At 41.4% G+C, this 25,320-nt stretch overlaps 1 long non-coding RNA gene across 7 annotated transcripts in view; it reads right to left on the minus strand.

The window, feature by feature from the left end:
• Positions 1-7,024: 7,024 nt before the first annotated feature.
• Positions 7,025-25,320, minus strand: part of LOC127342234 (uncharacterized) — a 118,081-nt gene continuing 99,785 nt past the window's right edge. For 2 of the 7 annotated variants that reach the window (XR_011755324.1, XR_011755325.1), the window contains 2 exons: positions 17,706-17,818; positions 15,593-15,849 (listed from right to left, as the gene is read on the minus strand). This is a non-coding gene — a long non-coding RNA (uncharacterized lncRNA). Of the gene's footprint in view, positions 7,347-9,202; positions 9,316-9,488; positions 9,564-10,446; positions 10,524-10,688; positions 10,786-10,873; positions 11,182-15,592; positions 15,850-17,705; positions 17,819-18,949; positions 19,027-19,191; positions 19,289-19,376; positions 19,667-25,320 lie in introns of those variants that run through there. The other 5 variants (XR_007876412.2, XR_011755322.1, XR_007876415.2 and 2 more) reach the window with 5 other exon arrangements.

Here is a 25,320-nt window from a genome sequence, read left to right on the forward strand (position 1 = left end):
TGAGGGTCTTCTGTCATGGCGCCGGAGATACGATCAAAAGGAGGTATGCTGCCGGGGTGCCGGGAAGGGGTAAGCCCGCAGGGAAGGACTCGTGCCAGTGGAGATGGGCGAAAGGTTATGTCCGGGTATCCGTTGTGGCATATGTGGTTATGCAGGGATGATGCCCACACGATAGGTATCCGGATAGTTGTGGGGAAAGTGTGCAAACTCTGTAGAGTCAAATCTATTCGAATAGCCGCATCCGCGGTCATGGACGGGTTACAAAGGTCTACCTTTACCGGGGCTTGAGTTTTGTTTTGATAAATGCTTTGCAAAGAAAGTGTTGTGTTGGATGTACCGGAAGGGTACAGAAAAAGGGTGTGTGTCGACCATATAGAGATGGTCGTGAAAAATAAGACCAAGTGGGGAACTCTTTCCTAAATGTTTCTTGAAGAGGAACTCTTCTTTAACAAAGATATGGAAATGTCATAGGACTTCCCTAGTATTCCCATCACCTGAGATGGCGGTATGCTAACTCTTCTTCAATAAAGATATAGATATGTCATAGTACCACTTTAGTGTCTCCATCAATTGCGATGTCGGGATGCTATATCCACAAGAGAAACTATTTCTCTTTCACATGCTATATCCACAAGAGAAACTATTCTTCCTCTCTTTTCTCTTTTAGTTAGCATTGTTAGCACCCTTCTTGATGGTTTGCGAGTACAATTCCAATGTACTCACGGCTTTGTCCCTGGCTATTTACTTGGCCAGACTTGGAGGAACATGACGAATGAAGAAGGAGTTGGCGACGTCTATGCGAGCTAGGAACGTCTCCCCAGTCAGTTGCCTGTAGGGTTATGGCAGATGACTTGGGTACTGCGCTGCTGAAGTGATGATGCTACTCTGATGTTTAGTTAGGCCCTTCGAGGCTATTATGTAAGTATCGGTCATGTGACCATGTTGTAATTTTCTTATTCCGCTTTGTATTGGATGGTGTAATTTGATATCAGTTCGGTTATGTGTTCACGGCGCACTGATCATGGGATCGTGAACTGTATACATAACAGGGAATTTCGGACAGCTAGTCCGGGGTCCCCACAGAGCCGACCATATAGAGATGGTCGTGAAAAATAAGACCAAGTGGGGAACTCTTTCCTAAATGTTTCTTGAAGAGGAACTCTTCTTTAACAAAGATATGGAGATGTCATAGGACTTCCCTAGTATTCCCATCACCTGAGATGGCGGTATGCTAACTCTTCTTCAATAAAGATATAGATATGTCATAGTACCACTTTAGTGTCTCCATCAATTGCGATGTCGGGATGCTATATCCACAAGAGAAACTATTTCTCTTTCACATGCTATATCCACAAGAGAAACTATTCTTCCTCTCTTGTCTCTTTTAGTTAGCATTGTTAGCACCCTTCTTGATAGTTTGCGAGTACAATTCCAATGTACTCACGGCTTTGTCCCTGGCTATTTACTTGGCCAGACTTGGAGGAACATGACGAATGAAGAAGGGGTTGGCGACGTCCATGCGAGCTAGGAACGTCTCCCCAGTCAGTTGCCTGTAGGGTTATGGCAGATGACTTGGGTACTGCGCTGCTGAAGTGATGATGCTACTCTGATGTTTAGTTAGGCCCTTCGAGGCTATTATGTAAGTATCGGTCATGTGACCATGTTGTAATTTTCTTATTCCGCTTTGTAATGGATGGTGTAATTTGATATCAGTTCGGTTATGTGTTCACGGCGCACTGATCATGGGATCGTGAACTGTATACATAACAGGGAATTTCGGACAGCTAGTCCGGGGTCCCCACAGAGCTGGTATCAGAGCTATCCTGACTGTAGGAGACCTTAGTTAGCATGGATGTTAGTTAGGAAACAAGTACTTGGGAAAAACTATTTATGAAACAAATTGTTTCTTTAGTCAGAAGTATAGCTTCTACTCCTCTTATTTATTCCAAGCTTCTAAATTCTTATCTCTCCGTTTTATAAAAAGGTTTGAAAATTCTTGCTCTATTGTCTCATCCACTTCAAACCTACATGTTGGACGATGTCCCCAACTCAGACCGAAGACTCGAAGTCGAAGATGGACCAACCTTTTATGAAGTCTCGTGTATCTCCAACGATAGCTAGAATATTGGAGGCCGACTTAGTGTGCCCACAAAAGAATAATAAGAACATGTCTTTGGTTATCACCAAAGTCTGTCAAAGATCTGACCTTGTTCCTCCGTGGACTTGCACCTTTTTGCAGTCGTCTGGGATCAAGTCCTCAGTTTCTTGACTAGTATTTTTTTAGGCCAGCTACAAGAAGTGGTCGACTTTGGGAGTACCTCAGCCGCTACCCCTCTGAAGACCTCACGTCCTCGGGATGATGCGACCCTCGGATATATGCAGTTTTCGCCTCCACCTCAACATCAACGACTCGACACCAGGCCGCTTCACCACCGACTGCTACAAAGATCCAAGTTGAATTCAGTGACGACAAAATGAAGACATCAACATATGTGACCAGCCCCCAAACCTATAGGATGGATAGGACAAACCCAATCGCTTCGATTGAGCTACCCCCGCGCATTAGGAATTTCTGTGTACTTAGAGTATCATGGTTGGTGTGATGATTGCTTGTTGTTTCCTAGTGTGCTGCCTTGAGTGTTGTATCGGTTTGTTGTGTGCATGTATGTCTTGCTATTTAGACGTTTCCGCCCTTTTTTAGTTGTTTGAAATTTGTAAAACAGAAATTAAAAATGGAAATCTGCCAGTGTACTGTTTTGCTAATAATAATAATTTGGTAGCTCCGATTGACGTGATTCCAATTGCACTAGAACCTGTATGAAATTATCTTTCAGATGCCACTAACCTTGTATTTGTAGGATTTTTGTGCGATTTTTAATAAATAAAACTTGATCATTGTTTATGGTTAGTATTTTGAGTCTCAAAAATTGAAAAATAAATATTTTTGAATGATTCCAATTGTGTTGATCTTGTTTTGTTACTATGCATCTAGGAAAATTATGAGTAGCCTCTGTTAGTGGTATTTTGTTTTTGGTTATGGTTGTATGGGTGTCACATGCAATGATAGGATTAAAGTTTGCCTCGCCGATGTATTACTAACTGCTAGTTAGTTGGGTAGATTAACAAAAGACTCTAACTCTAAACACGTTAGCAGTTGTTTTTCAACCATCAGGGAAACTAACTCAGACCCCTATCTACCCCGACTACTTTCAAGGTCATCTGAAGCATCTCTACTACGCCAAGAAAGCAAAAGCCAATACCTTCAAGATCCGCTGAAGCATCTCCACTTCATCAAGAAAATAGAAGCCCCTACCTTCAAGAGTGACTGCACCCCTGCGAGAAGACATACTAACTTGATCTGACCTGGGAGTATAAATCGCGCTAACCTCTAGAATATCTTATTGAAAATACCCTCTAACACACCATCTAACAAGCTGAGAGAACAATAGCGTCAAAGCCGAGCTACATCACATGGTTCATCTGGTCCTCATCAAGTGAAGACTCCTGAAGATACCTCAAGAACTCAAGACTAGGTGCAACTTACCCGCTCACCAACTGGTATAAGTCAGCACCGACCCGCCAGCTGATGGTTGTCTTAGACGCCCTCTGTTGCGGCTTCATATGGGTACCAACCAGGCGTTTCGTCGACTTACTAACTCATCGCGCGTCCCAAACGGTTTAGTTAACACCTTGAGTGCCTCTTGAAGTGGTGGTCTGCACGTCGCCCCGAAGACTCTTCAACTGGACAAGGAAGATCGACGACTTCTTCAGAAGCCACCGACAGGACCGCAAGGCAGAAGCTCTAAGTTTTTCCGAGAGCCCGATGAAAAATCTTAAGGGTGGAAGACTCCGTCTTCCACTAAAAGTTGGAGCTAACCTTAACATTTTAAACCTTTCTAACACACCGTTGGAAACGTAGGATGCACTAACCCCTCTTGATGCCGTGGACTACACAACGCCCTCTGAAGATGTTCGACTCAAGACGGGAGATCAATGACTTCTTCAAAAAGCGCCCGACAAGACCCGTGGACGAAGCTTAGAGTTTTCGAAGACCCCGGTGAACAATTTTAAGGGTGGAAGACGTCGTCTTCCACTAAATTTAAGCTAACTCTAAAAAGTTTTCAACCATGCTAAGGCACCATTGGAGTGCACCAAATTTCCGAAGTCGTGAGCCCCACTAGGGTCGTTAAGAAGCTACTGGTCTAACATCTGTAGGGAGTAGTCAACCTCTTCATGAAGCTCTCCATCGGCAGGAATCCATCATGTCTGCTAGAAGATGAAGCAACGACCTTCTCTACAATGGTGCATCTACAGAAGGATGGAGTCTAACTTTTGTTAAGCTTTACAACCCCTCTAGTTCTATACTTAGTAATCTCGGGACGAGATTATTTTAAGGGTGGAAGATCTGTAACACCCCAACTTTTGCAACATTGATTATTTGCCCTTATTGCAAAAATTAGGGGGAACAAAAACTTTTTCTAAAGACTAAATAGATGAATTGCCTTGATCTGTTTGTTATGGTGAATTGCTTTGATCTGTTGGTAGATGAATTATCTTGATTTGCTTGTGAGTTTTGTCTTGAGCTACCTCATAGAACAACACCCCTGGTGGTTAAACAAGCAACTCACCAAATAAAACACATGTGTGGCATAGGAAAAATTGTTTTCCTTTTAACTACATCAAACCTCTCTCCTGATGACAACATGAGTGTGCCATCTTGATTTTCCTCTTTGTGGTACAAGATAGCTCAATCATACTTAATTCAAAACTTGGGATCATCTACCCCTAGCTACATCCCTCTCTTATACCCACTCATCCTTGTTGGTTTTGAGGCCATGTCGACCATCTGTGTTAACATGCTTAAAATGTCCAGACTTTGGCAGTTAATTTCTAAGCAACCACAACTGTTATTGGTAGCCTCAATACATGGATCTCATCTATGCAACACCCTCTTCAACCTCCACGTCCTGCATGTCTCAGTCAATCCTTGCAACTCATATATTCAACTTAATCTGGTATCCAATCCCATGTTCCAGCATCAGATCACTTCTTCCTCTTTTACCTCTTGTTTTTGTTTTCATCCAAGTTTATCTTCACAAAACCAAGAGTGGGAATGATGGATACATTTTGTAGCCATCATCTACCCTTGAGAACACTCCTCCCTAAATTAGTTTTTCCTCCTCAAAAACCCTGTTGTTTTCCTTCTCTAGTTTTGATCACAAAACTACTTCTAGTTTTATAAATATTTTCAAGATATTTCTGCAAAGAAAACAAGGAACTGAAATGGGTTTTGTTTTCATCCCATTTCTACCAAGTACTGATTTCTAAAACATCATTTTCTATCTTGCCTTCTTTTTAACAAAAGGCTTGTTTATGGTACTTATACCATTCCTGGTTTTGCTCTTGCTTATTTTACATTCGAGAAAAACTCTACTTACTTGAGAAAGTAAGTAGAATATTTTGAACTCCTATGTTCCAATTAGTTTTATCTCAACAATTTCAAATTCCACTCCACTTGAGTTCATTCCCAATTGTCTCTAGACAATTGAGGTGTGTCATATACCTTTCAATTGAATTCTACTTCAAATGGCATCTCCTGCACATCTCTGATTCTGCCACATGGTATCCCCTCATTCTCCAATTTTTGATCATATGGATGATCATTTGATACTTTCAAATCACTTCCCAATTGACCTCTTATTTGAAGAGAAACTTATATTCCATCAAACCCATCCCAATCCTCTATTCTTTTCCATCATCACCTTGACCTCATAAATTGATGATTTATGTCAATATATTCATCTTTGTGAATATATGAATACTTCACTCACCATCTCTCTTAATCTTGCTCTATCATTGACTAAGCCACCATCACCATCCCATCTACCTTGACATGCTCATGCATTGTTGCACGTGGTCAACCCCAATATTTCCAAGATTGAAATCAAATGAAAACTTCTATTCATTAACTCTACCTTGGGAACTATCTTCATCATAAGTTGGTCTCCACCAAAGTGGTGGAGATTATTCTCATGGCACATGGCACATGTCACCTTCATACTCATTTTTATCTATATTTATCTACTCCTATTTTTATCATTATCAAAGTCACTCATTGATATTATCTTCTCAACATCATACCTTGGTCTATACACATTGATGTTGTGTCTCTCTCTCACATTGCTCACTTGTGCTTGGCACATGAAGGAGCCGGCCATGGCAAGATTTTCGGCCAGCCCTTCCTCTTCTCTTCCTTCCTCCACAAGCCTTGCCTCCCAACTACCCCAACAATTAAATGGGCAGCCACCTTCCTTGGCCAATGAAAAAAGGAGGCAGCCACTCCTCTCCCTCTATAAAAACCCCCTAGCCGGCCACCCCTCCACCTTTGGTCCTCATTTCTCTTCTCTCCACTCCCTCACACTCTCCTCCTCCTCTCTCCCACGAGCTGCTGCTGGTCCTTGCTCCCATGGCCGGCCATGGCCATGGAAATCCACCAAGATGAAGCTTCCCTCCTCCCTCAAGCTTCCCCTCACCATGAGAGCTTCCCTCTCACTCTCTTCTCCCCTAGCCATAGATGAATCGAGCCCTATTTCTCCTTTCTCCTCTCACAAGATTGGATCTTGATGCAGGTGCATGTTGGTCCAAGCATGGAGAAGTTTGAGCTATCCTCAGATCTGAAGTTCTCGAGCAAAGTTCGTCCAAAACCTTGCAGTAATTTCTGTATCTTATTGTTTCAGATTCTGGTACGAACTTGTAAAATCCGCCAAATCTTGTGTGCAGATCCAAATCGAGTGATTCAAAGTTCCACAGATAGGTATTGAAAAGATCTACAACTTGGCGTTGGTCTTATCCTCTAATTCGTTAAGGATTTTGCATGGTAAATAAAGATATGCAAACATGCAGAATCCCTGTTTGTTAGATTTCTTCCGTTTTACAAAACCTTTTTGAGCAAACTCAACTGAGGGTGAAAGCTCTCTCCAGTACCTTCAGTTTGGCGTTGGTTTCACTTCGATTGACTGTGGGGACCCCGGACTAACGGTCCGAAATACCCTGTTATGTATACAGTTCACGATCCCATGATCAGTGTGTCGTGAACACATAACCGAACTGATATCAAATTACACCATCCATTACAAAGCGGAATAAGAAAATTACAATGAGGTCACATGACCAATACTTACATAATAGCCTCGAAGGGCCTAACTAAACATTAGAGTAGCATCATCACTTCAGCAGCGCAGTACCCAAGTCATCTGCCATAACCCTACAGGCAACTGACTGGGAAGACGTTCCTAGCTCGCATAGACGTCGTCAACTCCTTCTTCATCCATCGTGTTCCTCCAAGTCTGGCCAAGTAAATAGCCAGGAACAAAGCCGTGAGTACATTTGGAATTGTACTCGCAAACCATCAAGAAAGGTACTTTGCAAGAGTGCAAGATAACAAGTGCTAAACTAAGATGACAAGAGGGAAGAGCTAAATTCTCTTGTGGAAATAGCATGAGAAAGAGAAATAGTTTCTCTTGTGGATATAGCATGTGGAAGAGACATAGTTTCTCTTGTTGACATAGCATGTGAAAGAGAATCAGTTTCTCTTGTGGATATAGCATGTGAAAGAGAATCAGTTTCTCTTGTGGATATAGCATCCCGACATCGCAATTGATGGAGACACTAAAGTGATACTATGACACCTCTATATCTTTATTGAAGAAGATACTTCAAAAGATAGCTATGGCATATCTATATCTTTATTGAAGAAGAGTTAGCATACCGCCATCTCAGGTGATGGGGATACTAGGGAAGTCCTATGACATCTCTATATCTTTGTTAAAGAAGAGTTCCTCTACATGAAACACTAGGAAAGAGTTCCCCACTTGGTCTCAATTTTTCCCACGACCATCTCCATATGGTCAACACACGCCCACTTTCCGTACCCTTCCGGTACATCCAACACAACACTTTCTTTGCAAAGCATTTATCAAAACAAAACTCAAGCCCCGGTAAAGGTAGACCTTTGCAACCCGTCCATGACCGCGGACGCGGCTATTCGAATAGATTTGGCTCTGCAGAGTTTGCACACTTTCCCCACAACTATCCGGATACCTATCGTGTGGGCATCATCCCTGCATAACAACATATGCCACGACGGATACCCGGACATAACCTTTCGCCCATCTCCACTGGCACGAGTCCTTCCCTGCGGGCTTACCCCTTCCCGGCACCCCGGCAGCATACCTCCTTTTGAGCGTATCTCCGGCGCCATGACAGAAGACCCTCAGTAATCGTCCGGCTATCAGTTAAGACAGTGTATTGCCTCCTCCAGAGCGCAACCCGGCGTCGGAGGTCGTCATGACCCTCCCTAGAAAGTTGTGAAGGGTGCTCCTGCCAGCTTCAACAAACTACGGGCTAAGCCCCGTCCCACACCAGGGTAGAGTGGTTGCGCGATAAAAGTTGGGCTGGTGTACACTTATACGCAGTGCTCCTTTTTAAAACCATTTTTCCCACAACACCTTGGTTGTTCAACAAACAGCCATACACCACTTTTCCGAACATCTTTACCAAGATCCTTTGCTTTCTTAAACCATACGCTTGGGTTAACTCACCCAAGGTTTTCATAAAACATTTACAACAAGGTAAGCCTTGAGGGGTTCCCAACCTATAGTTTCATGAGTTGAACTAGAATTGCACTATGGCCGAGATGAGAGTCATCTTGCCATAGAAGGTATAAAGGGGTAATGGGTGGATCATACTCGCTTAAGATAAGCATGTATGATGCCAACACAAAGAGGATTATACTTTCAGATTTGTGGTGATAAAAGTACAACTTAGATAGTGGAGTATCACTATCCAACATACTCTCCAATGGGTACACGGCATACTCCTCTCAAGTTGAGAATACACCAAGATCATGACATTGATACCTCTAAATTACAAAAGTGGTGAGTGTGGTGTAAGTTACTATCTTGAGAGGGAAGATGCTCAAGTTGAGCATACAAGATAACCAAGTGGAATAGCACGGCCATAATATCATGCATCCCATAACACAAGGACAATGGTGGAGTATCACCACTAGGGAGTACCCCACTTGCAATTGCACACAGATGACATAAATAGAGATAACAACACACATAGAATTCAAGGTGCTTTGGACATCAACAAATGACATCCAACTAGACACCAAACCAGAGATCAAAAGATGGCTTGCCTTGGCTTATTTGTCCCTGTACTTCTTCAACTCCATCAATATAAGAATCCCAACAATATAAATAAAATCCTCGTCCGATTCCACTTCTTCTTCTTCTCCGGAATTGTTCGCATCTATCGCCGGAAAATATAAAAGGAACACAATCAATCACATTGCACCAACAAAACAAACATACAACAATCAACAATCAGTAGCTAACCACCTTAGTAAGGGATAACCTACAAAATACTTATAGATACCACAAACAATTTTAAGAGTTTTAATTTAGAAAACCCCATTTATTTACCTAGTAGAGGTATGAGAGTGCCGCGACTTAGCAATTGCCTCTCTAGCTATCACCATGGCACAAACTAAGTATCCCCTGGTAGATAACATAAAAAGGAGGACAAGTGCATTAGTTTGGCATCACAAACATTCACAATACATTTTCAACCAATTTTTGGAAAAGTAGAAATCAGTTTTCCTAATTTAATTTGCTCACTTAACACTATACAAAAATAGGAAGCAAACCATATACCACATCATTTAAAAACTTAAGCAAAACAAAAGAGATAATGTTAGGTTGCAGCGGTTTTGTTTTGCAAGCATAAAACAAAGGTTGCCCATCTCTACTAAAAGAGTTGGTCAAGGGTTTTAAATAAACCGAAAAGTTTTGCTTCAACAATGCATGTCACACATAAACATTACTAACAGCAACAAATATGTATGAACAGAGACTAATAACATTTTTCCTAGATAGCCAGTACTAATACAAGACTAACCCAATTGGAATCACCCAAAAATATTAAACCTACAATTTTAGGAATTTCTGCGAATCTGACTGTACAGAAAACAAGATCTGTAAGCCATAAATCGTAGAAAAATTCTAAAAATATGAGGCCACTGGCATTTGAAAGGTAATTAAACAGAGATTCACACACAATTGGATTTGGGTTCAAATTGTTTATGAAACTCTCACAAATGGATTTACAAGTTTACTGCATGTCTGTACCATTTGCTTTCTCTCTGGATTTACAAAACATATAAATGTTTGAAACTTGTTTGAGATGATTAAGAAAACATTCTGTAATCCTACAGAATTGGAATCACTCAATTTGGATTAAAGATGGATTTTTGGTGATTTAAAAGCTAACAGCCATGTCTGCAGAACACACAGAATAAGTTTAATTCACCAATAATCGTACATAAATCATAAAAATGTGAGGTCAGCTGCATCTGAAAGGTATTGAATAGGTGTTTCTTACCCAATTGGTTTCATTCAAAAATTCATTTCCAAGCTCCTGGTTTAATTCGACAAAGTCAGATCTGACCAGATCTTGATCTGTGAACCATTTCAATTTCAGGAGGTCAATCGAAGTAAAACCAACGCCAAAATGAAGGTACTGAAGAGGGCTTTCACCCACAGCTGAGTTTGCTCAAAAAGGTTTTGTAAAACAGGAGAAATCTAACAAACAGTGATTCTGCATGTTTGCAGAACTTTATTTACCATGCAAAATCCGTAACGAATTTGAGGATGAGACCAACGCCAAGTTGTAGATATTTTCAATACCTATCTGTGGAACTTTGAATCACTCGATTTGGATCTGCACACAAGATTTTGCGGATTTTACAAGTTCGTACCAGAATCTGAAATAGCAAGATACAGAAATTACTGCAAGGTTTTGGACGAACTTTGCTCAAGAACTTCAGATCTGAGGATAGCTCAACCTTCTCCATGCTTGGACCAACATGCACCTGCATCAAGATCCAATCTTAGCAATGGAGGAAGAAGAAGAGGAGAGGAAACCAGCTAGGGTTGGGGGAGAAGAGAGTGAGAGGAATGCTCTCATGGGGAGGGGGAGCTTGAGAGAGAAGGAGAGCTGCGGTTTGGTGTGCTCTCATGGCCATGGCCGGCCATGGAGCCTTGGTGGAGCTTCAGCTCGTGGGGAAGAGGTAGGAGAAGGGTGTGAGAGAGTGGAGGAAGGAGTGGAGTGTCCAAAAATGAGAAGCAAAAGATGGGGAGGTGGCCGGCCAAGCCCCTTTTATAGAGGGAGAGGGGTGGCTGCCTCCTCTCTGATTGGTGGAGATGGGTGGCTGGCTTGGGGAAGGGAAAATTGACCCAAGCTGAAATTATTAGTGGCATTGGGAAGAGACAAATAAAAGAGAGGTTTTCCCAAGGTGGAGTAATTGTGTGAGAGAGAGAGATGGAGAGGTATGATGCACATGTGTGCCATGGCATGGCATGGCCGGCTACTTCATGTGGCCCTCAAAAATGAATCATAAAAAGGAAGCTTCCAACATACATGTTGATCATAGTGGAGCCACATTATTTCTTGCCAAGATGGTGGCTTAGATAATGTGTACAAAAATATAAAAGAGATAGAGATGGAAGGAGAGTGTGATGGTGATAGAAGTAACCATATACCCATAATGAAGAATATGGTGACATAAATTATGAATTCATGAGGTCAAGGTGATGATGGAAAGAATAGATGATTGAGATGGGTAGGATGAAATATAAGTTGCTCTACAAATAAGAGGTCAATTGGGAGTGATTTGAAAGTATCAAATGATCATCCATTTGATCAAGAATTGGAGGATGGAGGGGATACAATGTGGTGGATCAGAGATGTGCATAAGATGTGCAAGTTTTGCCATTTGAAAAAGGACTCATTTGAAAAGTATTTGAAACACCTCAATTGTCTAGGGACAATTGGGAATGAACTCAAGTGGAATGGAACTTGAAAATGTTGAGAAAAACTAGTTGGAACTTAGGGGTTCAAAAATATTCTACTTACTATCTCAAGTAAAGTACAGTTTTTCTCAAACTTAAAATAAACAAGAAATGGTATAGATACCATATCAAGCCTTTTTGTGAAAAGGAAAGCAAAATAGAAAGAAAAGTTTTAGAAACCAGTACTTGGTAGAAATGGGATGAGAAACAAAACCCATTTCAGTTCTTGTTTTCTTTGTAGAAATATCTTGAAAAGATGTAATAAAACTAGAAGTAGTTTTGTGATCAAAACTTGAGAAGGAAAAACAATAGGGGTTTGAGAAAGAGAACTAATTTAGGGGGAGATGTTCTCAAGGGTAGATAGTAGCTACAAAATGTACCCATCATTCCACTCTTGGTTTTGTGAAGATAAACTTGAATGAAAACAAAAACAAGAGGTAAAAGAGGAAGAAGTGATCTGGTGCTGGAACATGGGATAGGATACCAGATCAAGTTGAGTATATGAGTTGCAAGGATTGACTGAGACATGCAAGACGTGGAGGTTGAAGAGGGTGTTGCATAGATGGGATCCATGCACTGAGATCACCAATAACAGTGGTGGTTGCTTAGATGTCAACTGCCAAAGTCTGGAACTAATAAGCCTACCAAAACAGATTGTTGACTTGGCTTCAGAATCAACCATGATGAGTGGGTATAAGAGAAGGATGTGATGAGGGGTAGACGATCCCAAGTTTTGAATTAAGGATGATTGAGCTATCTTGTACCACAAGGAGAAAAATCAAGAAGGCACACTCAGGTTGCCATCAGGGGAAGAGTTAGATGTAGTAAGAAGGAAAACAACTTTTCCTAGGACACACATGTGTTGTATTAGGTGAGTTGTTTGTTTTACCACTAGAGGTGTTGTTCTAGGAGGTGGCTCAAGACAAAACTCAACAAGAAATCAAGTCAATACATCTACCAAAAGATCAAGGCAATTCATCATAACAAACAGATCAAGGCAATTCATCTTAATTAGTCTATAGAAAAAGTTTTTTGTTCCCCCTAATTTTTGCATTAAGGACAATTAAACAAGTTTGCAAAAGTTGGGGTGTTACAGTGAGCGCAGAACAAGAGGGGTTGTAAAGCTTAACGAAAGTTAGACTCCATTCTTCTGTCGGCGTGCCGTTGTTGAGGGGGTCGCAACTTCAGCTTCTGAGAGACATGATGGATTCCTGCCGATGGCGAGCTTCATGAAGAGGTTGACTACTCCGTGCAGATGTTGGATCTTTAGCCTCTTAACAATCCTAGCGGAAACCACGACTTCGGAAAAGTTAGTGCACTCCATTGGTGCCTTAGCAGGATTGAAAACTTTTTAGAGTTAGCTTGAATTTAGTGGAAGACGAAGTCTTCCACCCTTAAAATTGTTCACCGGGGAGGGGCGTTAAAAACTGTAAGCTTCGGCCACGGGTCTTGTCGGGCGCTTCTTGGAGAAGTCATTGATCACCTGTCTTGAGTTGAAAACATCTTTAGAGGGTGTTGTGTAGTCCATGGCTTCAAGAGGGGTTAGTGCATCCCCCGTTTCCAACGGTGTGTTAGAAAGGTTTAAAATGTTAGGGTTAGCTCCAACTTTTAGTGGAAGACGCCCTTAAGATTTTTCATCGGGCTTTCGGAAAAACTCAGAGCTTCTGCCTTGTGGTCCTATCTGGGGCTTCTGAAGAAGTCGTCGATCTTCCGTATTCATTTGTAGAATCTTCTGGGGCGACGTGCAGACCACATCTTCAAGAGGCACTCACGTGTTAACTAAACCATATGGGACGCGCGGCGAGTTGGTCCATTGATGAAACACCTAGTTGGTATCCATATGAAACAGCAACAGAGGTCGTCGAAGACAATCATCAGCTGGCGGGTCGGTGTTGACTTATACCAGTTGGTGAGCGGGTAAGTTGCACCTACTCTTGAGTTCTGGAGGTATCTTCAGGAGCCTTCACTTGATGAGGACCAGATGAACAAGGTGATGTAGCTTGGCTTTGACGCTATTGTTCACTCAACGGGTTAGACGGTGTGTTAGGGGGGTATTTTGAAGAAGATATCCTAGAGGTTAGCACGACTATATTCCAAGGTTAGACCAAGTTAGTAAGGCTTCTCACAGAGGTGCAGTCACTCTTGAAGGTAGGGGCTTCTGCTTTCTTGGCGTAGTGGAGATGCTTCAGATGACCTTGAAAGTAGTCGGCGTAGGTAGGGGTCTGAGTTAGTTTCCCTGATGGTTGAAAAACAACTGCTAACGGGTTTAGAGTTAGAGTCTTTCGTTAATCTACCCAACTAACTAGCAGTTAGCAATACATCGGCGAGGCAAACTTTAATCCTATCATGGCATGCGACACCCATACAATCATAACCAGAGACAAAATACCACTAATAGAGGCTACTGGTATTTTTCCTAGATGCACAGTAAGAAAACAAGATCAACACAATTGGAATCATTCAAAAAATATTTATTTTTCAATTTTTGAGACTCAAAATACTAACCAGAAACAGTGATCAAGCTTTATTTATTAAAAATCGCACAAAAATCCTAAAAATACAAGGTCAGTGGCGTCTGAAAGATAATTTCATACTGGTTCTAGTACAATTGGAATCACATCAATCGGAGCTACCAAACTAATTTTATTAGCAAAACAGTACACTCGCAGATTTCCATTTTTAATTTCTGTTTCACAAATTTCAAACAATTAAAAAGGGCGGGAACGTCGAAATAGCAAGACATACATGCACACAGCAAACAGATACAAACACTCAAGGCAGCATACTAGGGAACTACAAACAATCATCAAACCAGACATGGTACTCTAAGTACCCAGAAATTCCTAATGCGCGGGTAGCTCAATCAAAGCGATTGAGTTTGTCCTATACATCCTATAGGTTTGGGGGCTGGTCACATATGTCGACGTCTTCATATCATTAGCATCAGCTTCAATTTGGATCCTTGTAGCAGTTGGTGGTGAAGGGGCTGGGTGTTGAGTCGTTGATGTTGAGGCGGAGGAGAAAGCTGCGTAGAACTTCTAGTCTCGACATCCCGGAAACATGAGGTCTTCGAAGAGGTAGCTGTTGAGGTGCTTCTAAAGTAGAGATCTTCTCGTGGCTGGCCTAAAAATAACTAGTCAAGAAACTGAGGGCTTGATCCCTGACGACTGCAAAAAGTGCAAGTCCACGGAGGAACAAGGTCAGATCTTTGACATACTTTGGTGAAAACCAAAGACATGATGTTATCATCCCTACATGTGCACGACTAAATCGGCATCCAACCTTCAATAGCTGCTGTTGGAGATATGTGAGACTTCATAAAAGGTTGATCCATCTTCGACTTCGAGTCTCTGGTCTGAGTCGGGGACATCGTCCAACATGTAGGCTTGAAGTGGATGAGACAATAGAGCAAGAATTTTCAAACCTTTTTATAAAGCGGAGAGATAAGAATTTAGAAGCTTTGAATAAATAAGAGGAGTAGAAGCTATGCTTCCGACTAAAGAAATACTTTATTTCGCAAATAGTTTTTCCCCAAGTACTTGTTTCCAATCTAACGTCCATGCTAACTAAGGTCTCCTACAGTCAGGATAGCTCTGATACCAGCTCTGTGGGGACCCCGGACTAACGGTCCGAAATACCCTGTTATGTATACAGTTCACGATCCCATGATCAGTGTGTCGTGAACACATAACCGAACTGATATCAAATTACACCATCCATTACAAAGCGGAATAAGAAAATTACAATGAGGTCACATGACCAATACTTACATAATAGCCTCGAAGGGCCTAACTAAACATCAGAGTAGCATCATCACTTCAGCAGCGCAGTACCCAAGTCATCTGCCATAACCCTACGAACAGCGGGCGGGAAGACGTTCCTAGCTCGCATAGACGTCGTCAACTCCTTCTTCATCCATCGTGTTCCTCCAAGTCTGGCCAAGTAAATAGCCAGGGACAAAACCGTGAGTACATTTGGAATTGTACTCGCAAACCATCAAGAAAGGTACTTTGCAAGAGTGCAAGATAACAAGTGCTAAACTAAGATGACAAGAGGGAAGAGCTAATTTCTCTTGTGGAAATAGCATGAGAAAGAGAAATAGTTTCTCTTGTGGATATAGTATGTGGAAGAGACATAGTTTCTCTTGTGGACATAGCATGTGAAAGAGAATCAGTTTCTCTTGTGGATATAGCATGTGAAAGAGAATCAGTTTCTCTTGTGGATATAGCATCCCGACATCGCAATTGATGGAGACACTAAAGTGATACTATGACACCTCTATATCTTTATTGAAGAAGATACTTCAAAAGATAGCTATGGCATATCTATATCTTTATTGAAGAAGAGTTAGCATACCGCCATCTCAGGTGATGGGGATACTAGGGAAGTCCTATGACATCTCTATATCTTTGTTAAAGAAGAGTTCCTCTACATGAAACACTAGGAAAGAGTTCCCCACTTGGTCTCAATTTTTCCCACGACCATCTCCATATGGTCAACACACGCCCACTTTCCGTACCCTTCCGGTACATCCAACACAACACTTTCTTTGCAAAGCATTTATCAAAACAAAACTCAAGCCCCGGTAAAGGTAGACCTTTGCAACCCGTCCATGACCGCGGACGCGGCTATTCGAATAGATTTGGCTCTGCAGAGTTTGCACACTTTCCCCACAACTATCCGGATACCTATCGTGTGGGCATCATCCCTACATAACAACATATGCCACGACGGATACCCGGACATAACCTTTCGCCCATCTCCACTGGCACGAGTCCTTCCCTGCGGGCTTACCCCTTCCCGGCACCCCGGCAGCATACCTCCTTTTGAGCGTATCTCCGGCGCCATGACAGAAGACCCTCAGTAATCGTCCGGCTATCAGTTAAGACAGTGTATTGCCTCCTCCAGAGCGCAACCCGGCGTCGGAGGTCGTCATGACCCTCCCTAGAAAGTTGTGAAGGGTGCTCCTGCCAGCTTCAACAAACTACGGGCTAAGCCCCATCCCACACCAGGGTAGAGTGGTTGCGTGATAAAAGTTGGGCTGGTGTACACTTATACGCAGTGCTCCTTTTTAAAACCATTTTTCCCACAACACCTTGGTTGTTCAACAAACAGCCATACACCACTTTTCTGAACATCTTTACCAAGATCCTTTGCTTTCTTAAACCATACGCTTGGGTTAACTCACCCAAGGTTTTCATAAAACATTTACAACAAGGTAAGCCTTGAGGGGTTCCCAACCTATAGTTTCATGAGTTGAACTAGAATTGCACTATGGCCGAGATGAGAGTCATCTTGCCATAGAAGGTATAAAGGGGTAATGGGTGGATCATACTCGCTTAAGATAAGCATGTATGATGCCAACACAAAGAGGATTATACTTTCAGATTTGTGGTGCTAAAAGTACAACTTAGATAGTGGAGTATCACTATCCAACATACTCTCCAATGGGTACACGGCATACTCCTCTCAAGTTGAGAATACACCAAGATCATGACATTGATACCTCTAAATTACAAAAGTGGTGAGTGTGGTGTAAGTTACTATCTTGAGAGGGAAGATGCTCAAGTTGAGCATACAAGATAACCAAGTGGAATAGCACGGCCATAATATCATGCATCCCATAACACAAGGACAATGGTGGAGTATCACCACTAGGGAGTACCCCACTTGCAATTGCACACAGATGACATAAATAGAGATAACAACACACATAGAATTCAAGGTGCTTTGGACATCAACAAATGACATCCAACTAGACACCAAACCAGAGATCAAAAGATGGCTTGCCTTGGCTTATTTGTCCCTGTACTTCTTCAACTCCATCAATATAAGAATCCCAACAATATAAATAAAATCCTCGTCCGATTCCACTTCTTCTTCTTCTCCGGAATTGTTCGCATCTATCGCCGGAAAATATAAAAGGAACACAATCAATCACATTGCACCAACAAAACAAACATACAACAATCAACAATCAGTAGCTAACCACCTTAATAAGGGATAACCTACAAAATACTTATAGATACCACAAACAATTTTAAGAGTTTTAATTTAGAAAACCCCATTTATTTACCTAGTAGAGGTATGAGAGTGCCACGACTTAGCAATTGCCTCTCTAGCTATCACCATGGCACAAACTAAGTATCCCCTGGTAGATAACATAAAAAGGAGGACAAGTGCATTAGTTTGGCATCACAAACATTCACAATACATTTTCAACCAATTTTTGGAAAAGTAGAAATCAGTTTTCCTAATTTAATTTGCTCACTTAACACTATACAAAAATAGGAAGCAAACCATATACCACATCATTTAAAAACTTAAGCAAAACAAAAGAGATAATGTTAGGTTGCAGCGGTTTTGTTTTGCAAGCATAAAACAAAGGTTGCCCATCTCTACTAAAAGAGTTGGTCAAGGGTTTTAAATAAACCGAAAAGTTTTGCTTCAACAATGCATGTCACACATAAACATTACTAACAGCAACAAATATGTATGAACAGAGACTAATAACATTTTTCCTAGATAGCCAGTACTAATACAAGACTAACCCAATTGGAATCACCCAAAAATATTAAACCTACAATTTTAGGAATTTCTGCGAATCTGACTGTACAGAAAACAAGATCTGTAAGCCATAAATCGTAAAAAAATTCTAAAAATATGAGGCCACTGGCATTTGAAAGGTAATTAAACAGAGATTCACACACAATTGGATTTGGGTTCAAATTGTTTCTGAAACTCTCACAAATGGATTTACAAGTTTACTGCATGTCTGTACCATTTGCTTTCTCTCTGGATTTACAAAGCATATAAATGTTTGAAACTTGTTTGAGATGATTAATAAAACATTCAGTAATCCTACAGAATTGGAATCACTCAATTTGGATTAAAGATGGATTTTTGGTGATTTAAAAGCTAACAGCCATGTCTGCAGAACACACAGAATAAGTTTAATTCACCAATAATCGTACATAAATCATAAAAATATGAGGTCAGCTGCATCTGAAAGGTATTGAATAGGTGTTTCTTACCCAATTGGTTTCATTCAAAAATTCGTTTCCAAGCTCCTGGTTTAATTCGACAAAATCAGATCTGACCAGATCTTGATCTGTGAACCATTTCAATTTCAGGAGGTCAATCGAAGTAAAACCAACGCCAAAATGAAGGTACTGAAGAGGGCTGTCACCCACAGTTGAGTTTGCTCAAAAAGGTTTTTTAAAACAGGAGAAACCTAACAAACAGTGATTCTGCATGTTTGCAGAACTTTATTTACCATGCAAAATCCGTAACGAATTTGAGGATGAGACCAACGCCAAGTTGTAGATCTTTTCAATACCTATCTGTGGAACTTTGAATCACTCGATTTGGATCTGCACACAAGATTTAGTGGATTTTACAAATTCGTACCAGAATCTGAAACAGCAAGATACAGAAATTACTGCAAGGTTTTGGACGAACTTTGCTCAAGAACTTCAGATCTGAGGATAGCTCAACCTTCTCCATGCTTGGACCAACATGCACCTGCATCAAGATCCAATCTTAGCAATGGAGGAAGAAGAAGAGGAGAGGAAACCAGCTAGGGTTGGGGGAGAAGAGAGTGAGAGGAATGCTCTCATGGGGAGGGGGAGCTTGAGAGAGAAGGAGAGCTGCGGTTTGGTGTGCTCTCATGGCCATGGCCAGCCATGGAGCCTTGGTGGAGCTTCAGCTCGTGGGGAAGAGGTAGGAGAAGGGTGTGAGAGAGTGGAGGAAGGAGTGGAGTGTCCAAAAATGAGAAGCAAAAGATGGGGAGGTGGCCGGCCAAGCCCCTTTTATAGAGGGAGAGGGGTGGCTGCCTCCTCTTTGATTGGTGGAGATGGGTGGCTGGCTTGGGGAAGGGAAAATTGACCCAAACTGAAATTATTAGTGGCATTGGGAAGAGACAAAGAAAAGAGAGGTTTTCCCAAGGTGGAGTAATTGCGTGAGAGAGAGAGATGGAGAGGTATGATGCACATGTGTGCCATGGCATGGCATGGCCGGCTACTTCATGTGGCCCTCAAAAATGAATCATAAAAAGGAAGCTTCCAACATACATGTTGATCATAGTGGAGCCACATTATTTCTTGCCAAGATGGTGGCTTAGATAATGTGTACAAAAATATAAAAGAGATAGAGATGGAAGGAGAGTGTGATGGTGATAGAAGTAACCATATACCCATAATGAAGAATATGGTGACATGAATTATGAATTCATGAGGTCAAGGTGATGATGGAAAGAATAGATGATTGAGATGGGTAGGATGAAATATAAGTTGCTCTACAAATAAGAGGTCAATTGGGAGTGATTTGAAAGTATCAAATGATCATCCATTTGATCAAGAATTGGAGGATGGAGGGGATACAATGTGGTGGATCAGAGATGTGCATAAGATGTGCAAGTTTTGCCATTTGAAAAAGGACTCATTTGAAAAGTATTTGAAACACCTCAATTGTCTAGGGACAATTGGGAATGAACTCAAGTGGAATGGAACATGAAAATGTTGAGAAAAACTAGTTGGAACTTAGGGGTTCAAAAATATTCTACTTACTATCTCAAGTAAAGTAGAGTTTTTCTCAAACTTAAAATAAACAAGAAATGGTATAGATACCATATCAAGCCTTTTTGTGAAAAGGAAAGCAAAATAGAAAGAAAAGTTTTAGAAACCAGTACTTGGTAGAAATGGGATGAGAAACAAAACCCATTTCAGTTCTTGTTTTCTTTGTAGAAATATCTTGAAAAGATTTAATAAAACTAGAAGTAGTTTTGTGATCAAAACTTGAGAAGGAAAAACAATAGGGGTTTGAGAAAGAGAACAAATTTAGGGGGAGATGTTCTCAAGGGTAGATAGTAGCTACAAAATGTACCCATCATTCCACTCTTGGTTTTGTGAAGATAAACTTGAATGAAAACAAAAACAAGAGGTAAAAGAGGAAGAAGTGATCTGGTGCTGGAACATGGGATAGGATACCAGATCAAGTTGAGTATATGAGTTGCAAGGATTGACTGAGACATGCAAGACGTGGAGGTTGAAGAGGGTGTTGCATAGATGGGATCCATGCACTGAGATCACCAATAACAGTGGTGGTTGCTTAGATATCAACTGCCAAAGTCTGGAACTAATAAGCCTACCAAAACAGATTGTTGACTTGGCTTCAGAATCAACCATGATGAGTGGGTATAAGAGAAGGATGTGATGAGGGGTAGACGATCCCAAGTTTTGAATTAAGGATGATTGAGCTATCTTGTACCACAAGGAGAAAAATCAAGAAGGCACACTCAGGTTGCCATCAGGGGAAGAGTTAGATGTAGTAAGAAGGAAAACAACTTTTCCTAGGACACACATGTGTTGTATTAGGTGAGTTGTTTGTTTTACCACTAGAGGTGTTGTTCTAGGAGGTGGCTCAAGACAAAACTCAACAAGAAATCAAGTCAATACATCTACCAAAAGATCAAGGCAATTCATCATAACAAACAGATCAAGGCAATTCATCTTAATTAGTCTATAGAAAAAGTTTTTTGTTCCCCCTAATTTTTGCATTAAGGACAATTAAACAAGTTTGCAAAAGTTGGGGTGTTACATTGACCTCCTGAAACTGAAATGGTTCACAGATCAAGATCTGGTCAGATCTGACTTTGTCGAATTAAAATAGGAGCTTGGAAATGAATTTTTGAACGAAACCAATTGGGTAAGAACCACCTATTCAATATCTTTCAGTTACAGCAAGCCTCATATTTTTGTGATGAGTGTATGATTTTTGGTGAATTAAACTTATTCTGTGTGTTCTGCAGACATGGCTGTTAGCTTTTAAATCACCAAAAATCCATATTTGAACCTAATGGAGTGATTCCAATTCTGTAGGATTACTGAATGTTTTCTTAATCATCTCAAACAAGTTTCAAACCTTTATCTGTTCTGCAACTCCATAGTTAAAGCAAATGGTGAAAACATGCAGTAAATTTGTAAATCCATTTGTGAGAGTTTCATAAACAATTTGAACCCAAATCCAATTGTGTATGCTTCTCTGTTTAAATATCTTTCAAATGCCAGTGGCCTCATATTTTTAGGATTTTTCTACGATTTATGGCTTACAGATCTTGTTTTCTGTACAGTCAGATTCAAAGAAATTCCTAAAATAGTAGGATTAACCTTTTTGGGTGATTCCAATTGGGTTAGTCTTGTATTAGTACTAGCTATCTAGGAAAAATAATATTAGTCTCTGTTCATACATATTTGTTGCTGTTAGTAATGTTTATGTGTGACATGCATTGTTGAAGCAAAACTTTTTGGTTTATTTAAAACCCTTGACCAACTCTTTTTAGTAGAGATGGGCAACCTTTGTTTCATGCTTGCAAAACAAAACCTCTGCAACCTAACTTTAACTCTTTTTTTTTGCTTAAGTTTTCAAATGATGTGGTATATGGTTTGCTTCCTATTTTTGTATAGTGTTAAGTGAGCAAATTAAATTAGGAAAGCTGATTTCTACTTTTCCAAAAATGTTTGAAATTATGTTGAGAATGTTTGTGATGCCAAACTAATGCTCTTGTCCTCTTCATGATGTTATCTACCAGGGGATAATTGGTTTATACCATGGTGATAACCGAGAGAGGCAATTGCTAAGTTGTGATACTCTCAAACCTTTACTAGGTAAATAAAATGGTTTCTCTTTAAGTTGTTTGTGGTATCTATAAGTCCTTTGTATGTTATACCTTGGTTGCATGGTTAGTTGTTGATTGTTGTATGTTTGTTTGTTGGTGCAATGTGATTGATTGTGTTCCTTTTATATTTTCCGGCGATAGATGCGAACAATTCCGGAGAAGAAGAAGAAGTGGAATCAGACGAGGATTTTATTTATATATGTTGTTGGAATTCTTATATGGATGGAGTTGAAGAAGTACAGGGACAAATAAGCCAAGGCAAGCCATCTTTGATCTCTGATTCGGTGTCTAGTTGGATGTCATTTGTTGATATCCAAAGCACCTTGTTTCTATGTGTGTTGTTCTCTTTATTATTGTCATCTATGTATGGTTGCTAGTGGGGTACTCCCTAGTGGTGATACTCCACTATTGTCTTTGTGATTATGGGATGCATGGTATCATGGCCGTGCTATTCCTCTTGGTCATCTTGTATGCTCAACTTGAGCATCTTCCCTCTCAAGATAGTATCTTACACCACACCCACCACTTTTGTAGTCTAGAGGTATCAAAGTCATGAATCTTGGTGTAATTCTCAACTTGAGAGGAGTATGCCGTGTACCCTTGTGAATGTTGGTTGGATAGTGCACCTTCACCATCCAAGTTGTATAGTAGTACCACCAATATGAAAGTTGGTTCCACCCTATGTTGTCATTATACATGCTTACCTTAAGCAAGTATAATCCTCCTTGAGCCACTCACACATACCCCTCATGGCGTGATGACCCGCATCTCGGCCATGGTGTCGTATTAGTTCCTTCTCATGAAACTATAGGTTGGGAACCCCTCAAGGTTTACCTTGTTGTAAATGTTTATGAAAACCTTGGGTGAGTTAATCCAAGTGTATGGTTTATGAAAGCAAAGGATCTTGATAAAGATGTTTGGAAAAGAGGTGTATGGAGGTTGGTTGACAACCGAGGTGTTATGGGGGAAAAAGAAATGTTTTCTAAAAAGGAGCACTGCGTATAAGTGTACACCAGCCCAACTTTTATCGCGCAACCACTCTACCCCAATATGGGCACGGGGCTTAGCCCGTAGTTTGTTGAAGCTGGCAGGAGCACCCTTCACAACTTTCTAGGGAGGGTCATGACGACCTCCGACGCCGGGTTGCGCTCTGGAGGAGGCAATACACTGTAGTTGTCTATAGCCGGACGATTACTGAGGGTCTTCTGTCATGGCGCCGGAGATACGCTCAAAAGGAGGTATGCTGCCGGGGTGCCGGGAAGGGGTAAGCCCGCAGGGAAGGACTCGTGACAGTGGAGATGGGCGAAAGGTTATGTCCGGGTATCCGTCGTGGCATATGTGGTTATGCAGGGATGATGCCCACACGATAGGTATCCGGATAGTTGTGGGGAAAGTGTGCAAACTCTGCAGAGTCAAATCTATTCGAATAGCCGCGTCCACGGTCATGGACGGGTTGCAAAGGTCTACCTTTACTGGGGCTTGAGTTTTGTTTTGATAAATGCTTTGCAAAGAAAGTGTTGTGTTGGATGTACCGGAAGGGTACGGAAAAAGGGTGTGTGTCAACCATATAGAGATGGTCGTGAAAAATAAGACCAAGTGGGGAACTCTTTCCTAAATGTTTCTTGAAGAGGAACTCTTCTTTAACAAAGATATGGAGATGTCATAGGACTTCCCTAGTATTCCCATCACCTGAGATGGCGGTATGCTAACTCTTCTTCAATAAAGATATAGATATGTCATAGTACCACTTTAGTGTCTCCATCAATTGCGATGTCGGGATGCTATATCCACAAGAGAAACTATTTCTCTTTCACATGCTATATCCACAAGAGAAACTATTCTTCCTCTCTTGTCTCTTTTAGTTAGCATTGTTAGCACCCTTCTTGATGGTTTGCGAGTACAATTCCAATGTACTCACGGCTTTGTCCCTGGCTATTTACTTGGCCAGACTTGGAGGAACATGACGAATGAAGAAGGAGTTGGCGACGTCTATGCGAGCTAGGAACGTCTCTCCAGTCAGTTGCCTGTAGGGTTATGGCAGATGACTTGGGTACTGCGCTGCTGAAGTGATGATGCTACTCTGATGTTTAGTTAGGCCCTTCGAGGCTATTATGTAAGTATCGGTCATGTGACCATGTTGTAATTTTCTTATTCCGCTTTGTAATGGATGGTGTAATTTGATATCAGTTCGGTTATGTGTTCACGGCGCACTGATCATGGGATCGTGAACTGTATACATAACAGGGAATTTCGGACAGCTAGTCCGGGGTCCCCACAACTCCTTAGCGGATTTCGACTTCCATGACCACCGTCCTGCTGTCTTAATCGACCAACACCCTTTGTGGGTTCTAGGTTAGCGCGCAGTTGGGCACCGTAACCCGGCTTCCGGTTCATCCCGCATCGCCAGTTCTGCTTACCAAAAATGGCCCACTTGGAGCACCCGATTCCGTGGCGCGGCTCACCGGAGCAGCCGCACCATCCTACCTATTTAAAGTTTGAGAATAGGTCGAGGGCGTTGCGCCCCTAATCATTGGCTTTACCGGATAGAACTCGTAATGGGCTCCAGCTATCCTGAGGGAAACTTCGGAGGGAACCAGCTACTAGATGGTTCGATTAGTCTTTCGCCCCTATACCCAAGTCAGACGAACGATTTGCACGTCAGTATCGCTTCGAGCCTCCACCAGAGTTTCCTCTGGCTTCGCCCCGCTCAGGCATAGTTCACCATCTTTC

The sequence above is a fragment of the Lolium perenne genome, chromosome 3 (assembly GCF_019359855.2).
Source record: "Lolium perenne isolate Kyuss_39 chromosome 3, Kyuss_2.0, whole genome shotgun sequence".
In the NCBI taxonomy this organism is placed as follows: domain Eukaryota; kingdom Viridiplantae; phylum Streptophyta; class Magnoliopsida; order Poales; family Poaceae; genus Lolium; species Lolium perenne.